This window comes from Theropithecus gelada, chromosome 6 (assembly GCF_003255815.1).
Source record: "Theropithecus gelada isolate Dixy chromosome 6, Tgel_1.0, whole genome shotgun sequence".
Classification (NCBI taxonomy): Eukaryota; Metazoa; Chordata; class Mammalia; order Primates; family Cercopithecidae; genus Theropithecus; species Theropithecus gelada.
In genome coordinates, this window is record NC_037673.1 from 9961549 (window position 1) to 9967869 (window position 6321).

The window sequence follows — 6321 nt, forward strand, 5'->3', positions numbered from 1 at the left end:
GCACAAGAATTGCTTGAACCTCGGAAGGAGAGGTTACAGTAAGCTGACATTGTGCCACCCACTGCACTCCAGCCTGGGCGACAGAATGAGACTCTGTCCCACAAAAAATAAAAATAAAATAATAAAGATATAATTAATATAATATATAAAATATAATAAAGTAAAAATAGCAATATGTAATCTAACACTTAAATCAAAGATCAGTGGGCACGTGAAAAAAAAAAAAAAAGCCATGTGACAAAATCACGAAGGGTAAGTGCCTGAGATGAGGCGTAGGAAAGCAGAAAGGGAAATGCCCTGCGAGGCGGAAGCTTTACCTGCCTCACAATCCTGCTAACCGCTGGCTGTGCTTTACCTGCCCCACAATCCTGCTAACCGCTGGCTGTGCTTTACCTAGATTCAGCCTAATGCATCATGTCACCCTGTCCCTCCTTTAACTCTCACAGTCCACACGAGAAACACTACAAAGCCATTTCACAGCAAACCCTATCAGACCGTGCCACTTTCATGTACCACCCAGTGTGGGATACATGTGCATTTTGTGAAATTATTCTGACATCTCGATTCTTTTAAAAAAGAATTGTGTGGCCCACTTTTTCATCCCACAATATTACAGAAAAGAAAACTAACTTGATTCCTCCCTTCCAGCTTCAAATTAAACCTAGCGATCAATGAACTATTGTTTTATCAATCCTTCCTGGATAATGTTCACACCATAATATTAAATTAGAAAAAGAAGACATCTAATTTCCCTCACCTATAAAAGTTATATGATCTTTCTGCTCATGTTCAATTTGCATCAGTCCATTGAGTCACAAGTGTTCCAACTCCAATATAATTGTAATGTGTCATTATTACAGGAGCACCTCATTCTGAAGGAATAAGGTGTTCTGCCTAAGAGGAGTCCCAGATAACTCAAGTTTGCTATTTGAGCACAGGAACTTTACTGTGTTATTTAAATGCAACTATTCTTACATGTATATAAATGTACATTTTTCTATTTAAATATATAGCCCGCATGGTCTTTGGGGGATAATAAGTTCTTTGTGTTTAATAATTGCCGTGGCAAGTGGTATTTCCATTCATCATAAAATCACTTATTTCATAAGTGGAGTTCTTCCAGGAACATGACACTCAATGGAATCAGATGAAGAGACAGGCGGAGACATTCTGAGGTTCAGCGGCAGCTCTGCTCCTGCTGAACCCACAGCCCAAGGCCCCACTGGCCAGTGGATGGAGTGAGCCCCAGGCATGGTCCCACCCCTCAGGACAGTGGCCTGCTCCCTGGGCTCAGAGAAAAGCCTGACTGTTCTCCCATCTCTCTCACAGCCATTGCCATTCCTCTGGCCTCAGTCTCATGACCTTAATTCTATCTGCGCAATCTTTCTGTTCCCTAAATTCTCAACATGGAAGCTGACATCTCATCTCTTCCTGCCGGCCACTTTGCTGGCCAGCCTACAGCCTGGCTTGCTTTGGCTCACAGGCCCAGCACTGATCCCATCTGTTGGGAAAGGGCTGGGAAGGGGCAAGGGTTGGTCCTCATAAGGCTGCTCCCTTGGCAATGAAGCAGTGTCACTTAAAAGAGGATGAGACACCACTAGTGACATATTCCCACCAGGGGCTTCAAGAACAGTCCCCCAGTTCTAATTGGCATGGAGTAAGCATCACTGTGTTAGCTCCAGCTGAACCCTCTGGGATCTGACAGACTCCAACTTTCTCTTCTGAGCATCCACACTTCCTGGCTGGATTCTGATACCGTTTATCTTCATCCATCACCTTTGCCAATATTTTGGCTACTTTGTTAGGCAATAACAGAGTGGAAAACTGCCACAGTCCCCTCGTGTTTAGGGGGATGCTAGGTTTAGACGGAGTTACGTGACACACTTTTATTGCCAAATGTTGCTTTAGTGCCTCACAGACCTGCCACGGAGGTCTGCCGAAAGGACTCAGGTGGCCCTGCTCAGACTGGAAAACTCCTCGTGGTTCAGGGTCATTTTAGGACTCCGTGCCTGCCTGTGGATGGATCCCTTCTACAACATCCCCACCAAGTGGCTGTCCAGACTCCACTCCGCATCTCCAGGAAGAAGGAACTATGCCCACAGGCAACACATTCTAACTTTTAATGACTTTGTTAAGATGGTACTTTGTATTGAGTTTAAACTGAGCTTAAACTTCATGTCCCTTCAACATCCACCCAATGACCCTACTTTGCTCCCCAAAGCCAAGCAGAACAGGTTTACTTCCAGGAAAGCAACTGAGTGTAAGAAAGATCCAGTGTTCCTGTGTCTGGCTGTGACTCTGAGCAAGTTAACTACCCTTGGTTTAAAAAGAAAAAAAAAAAGGCCAGGCGCAGTGGCTCACGCCTGTAATCTCAGCACTTTGGGAGGCCAAGGCAGGCGGATCATGAGGTCAGGAGATCAAGACCATCCTGGCTAACATGGTGAAACTCCATCTCTACTAAAAATACAAAACAAAAACAAAAAAATTAGCCGGGCGTGGTGGCGGGCGCCTGTAGTCCCAGCTACTCAGGAGGCTGAGGCAGGAGAATGGCGTGAAAGCGGGAGTGGAGGCTGCAGTGAGCCGAGATCATGCCACTGCACTCCAGCCTGGGAGACAGAGCGAGACTCCATAAAAGGAAGACAGGGCTACGTCCCTGCGGAGGAGAAGAGTATACAGTGCATGCAAACCTCTGGAACACAGTTGCATCCACTACCTTCCTTTCTTCTGCATGGCAACCCTGCAAATATGTGAAAATATCTGTCATGCTGCCTCCAAACATCCTCTCGTCCAGAGTAAACATCCACGGCCTCTTTAATTGTGTCACCTAGGATATGTTTTCAAGGCACTGACCATCCAGAATGTATTTCTGTTGATCAGTGTGACTTCTGTTCCTTTTTTCTATTTCTAGTTTTTTATCTCATCCATTCTAAACTATTGTTAGTTTAGGGACAGGCCACACCAAAGGCATCCCCCATTGTGAACCAGGAAGTGGAGGCTCAGAGGAGACCCTGCCCAAGAAGACCTCCCCATGGAGGGATGGTGCCAACTGTACCCCCAGTACAAGGGGTACAGGGACAGTGGAATTTCTGGAGCCTGTTTAGCCAACCAGCTGGACTGTCATGCTAGAGGTATGGTTGGCCTCTTCCCGGCCATCCCACTGGAGAATCCTTTGGAAGTACGGCTCCCTCCACATCCCTTCCTAATGAGGACCAAGGAGATGATGGCTGGAGCTGGGAGAAGAGTGGACAGTGACAGGGCTTGGGACTGGGGGTAGCTCTTCTAAGTTACCAGCTCCTATACTTGGTAACCCCATCTGCCAAGAAGAGCAGTCGGAAAGTGACCTTGGTTTCCCTAATTCCTTTCTAATCCTGAGAAGTAGTCTCTTCCCCTATAAAGCTCCCTGTGGTGTGAGGATATGGCTGAGGCTATGCTGTGGCTCGCCCATACCCCTAAGAACAGGACACCCTCCTGGGGGGACTGGTGTTCCTCAGGAGCCGTCTGATCACCTGGCAAGTCTGGTCCAAACGCACAGCCCTCTTGACTAGGTGGAGTTCCCCCAGACACCACTCCTAGGAGCTACTCTGTGAGTGGGGCTCCCTGCCCCTGGGAAGTCTCCATCCCTCACATGCTCCGGACACACCTTCCAGTCCTCTAGTCCTCTCCAGGTGGAGAGAGTAGCCTCACCAAGCCTGCACTGCACACTGTCGGCTCCCCTTGCCCCGGATTAGCCTTAGAAGCCTCCTTCCTCCTTCAGGATGATGTAGGGTGCAAATAACACAACATTCATGTAAAAGCAACTTATAACAGCATGGGCTTATTACTTCACATAACAAGACATCTCGCAGTAGGAGGCTCAGGGCCAGTGCAGCAGCTCAGCAGCATCCCCAAGACTCAGGATCGTTCCATCTGTCTGCTCCACCAGCCTCGGCATCTTGGCTTCCATCTTCCTTTTTCCCCACATGGTTACAGAGTGGCTGCTAAAGCTCCAGGCATTACCGTCTTACATAGCATGTTCAAAAATAGGAAGGATGCTTGCTCCTCATGTAACTCCTTCTATTAGCAACAAAAGCCTTTCCCAAAGCTCCTAGCAGACTTCCCTTCAAATCTCATTGGTAGGAACCAGGTCGCATGCCCACAGCCCACCCCAACACCCATGACAAAGGAGAATGGAATTGGGTAATTGATAGGGCCTCTCTTCCCTGAGCACATAGATCCTGACATCTGAGAAACAAAGGGTTCTGCTAGCAAGACAGAGAGGCAGGGGTAGGAGGCAGGCAGTGTCTGCACACCACCTTCCAGACCCCCTAGCGTCCCTACTCCAGGACAGGCGAGCTGCGTCAGAGGCCTGCATGTTACTGCATAGCCAGGTGAGAACAGCTCCATGGTCCAGGTGACTTACGGTGCCTTAATGAAAGGCTGGTCACACTAAGGCACATAGGGCCCCAAGGGTACTTCTTGTTCTTCTGTTTGTTGACTTCAGTAGACTCCTGAAGTATGCACTGCAATGACTATGAAGTTTTTCCCAGAATGTGTTCAGCCAGGGATAAGCTAAGAAATAAATGCAACAGCACAAGCTTGGAAGCTCCTGGACTTCAGAACACTTATTTCTTCACAGTCAGGTCTTTAACACCTTTGGCCACCGGGAAAAGTACTTTGGCAGAGGAATGGAATCCAGCTGCGTGGCTTAAATGGCAAAAACCTTCTATTCTGTTGAGCTGCAATGTATGTTGTGTACACTATCTCCCAGCAATGGTGAACACAGTGTATCTGGAAGAAAGTCTCATTTCTTAACTCTTTTGACCTTGATCTCACGTGCACTTAATGGAACTAAGGATCTGAGAGAGTCTGAACACCAGAACTAACCGAGGGTCTGAGGAGTCCACCTGAGACACCTGGGAAACACAGGGTTGTGTTCCTGGGGGTCACGCTTTTGGAGGAAGATGCATTCAGATGGGAGTTTGCTTAAGTCATCAGCCCAAGTGTTCATGGAAATCCCCATTTCTGTTTGTCACAGGTCCTGTTAGGCTATATCACCCCTAAACTATACTTCTTTTGTTTTCAATTTTATCGAGTTAGCATTGGCCCCGATTTCAATCTGTATCTGCATTTATAAAACCTACTTTTGACAGCCAACATAGTAGCTCTCATTCCCTAATTCGTGTCATGTACAAATTTGATTGATGTCCTTAATCTAATAACTGATAAAAATTTAAATCAGCCAGAGAAACCTCTAACACACTAACCTCTGCAGGAAAATCCTTACTGTACAGTTTATTTAACAAGCTACAATTTCAAAAAGCCATTAAAGATCCTGCAGACTCCAAATCACAACGCTTCCATAAAACAGCCCGTTTGAGGTTGAGAGACAAGCATCATCTAATTCTTGTGAAACTAAGGGAGATACTCCAAATATGCTAAGTTATTAATAACTCTGCACATAGCCTGATGCCTGTATTAGTCTGTTTTCATGCTGCTGACAAAGATATACCTGAGACTGGGCAATTTACAAAATAAAGGGGTTTAATTGGACTTACAGTTCCACATGGCTAGGGAAGCCTCACAATCAAGGCAAGGAGGGACAAGTCACATCTTACGTGGATAGCAGCAGTCAAAAAGAGCTTGTGCAGGAAACCCGCCCTTACAATAACCATCAGATCTCATCAGACTTACTGTCATAAGAACAGCATGGGAAAGACCTGCCCCCATGATTCAATTACCTCCCACCGGGTCCTTCCCACAACACATGGGAATTCAAGACGAGATTTGGGTGGGGACACAGCCAAACCATATCATTCCATCCCTGGCCCCTCCCAAATCTCATGCCCTCACATTTCAAAACCAATCATACCTTCCCAACAGTCCTCCACAGTCTTATCTCATTTCAGTATTAGCTCAAAAGTCCACAATCCAAAGTCTCATGCGAGACAAGGCAATCCCTTCCACCTGTGAGCCTGTAAAATCAAAAGCAAGTTAGTCACTTTCTAGATATAAAGGGGGTACAGGCATTGGATAAATACAGCCATTCCAAATGTGAGACATGGGCCAAAACAAAGGGGCTACAGGCCCCATGCAAGTCCAAAATCCAGCAGGGCGGCAAATCTTAAAGCTCCAAAATGATCTCCTTTGACTCCATGTCTCACATCCTGGTCACACTGATGCAGAAGGCGGGTTCCCATGGTCTTGGGCAGCTCCACCCCTGTGGCTTTGCAGAGTATAGCCTCCCTCCTGGCTGCTTTCATGGGCTGGTGTTGAGTGTCTGTGGCTTTTCCAGGTGCATAGTGCAAGCTGTTAGTGGATCTACCATTCTGGGGTAGGCCCTCT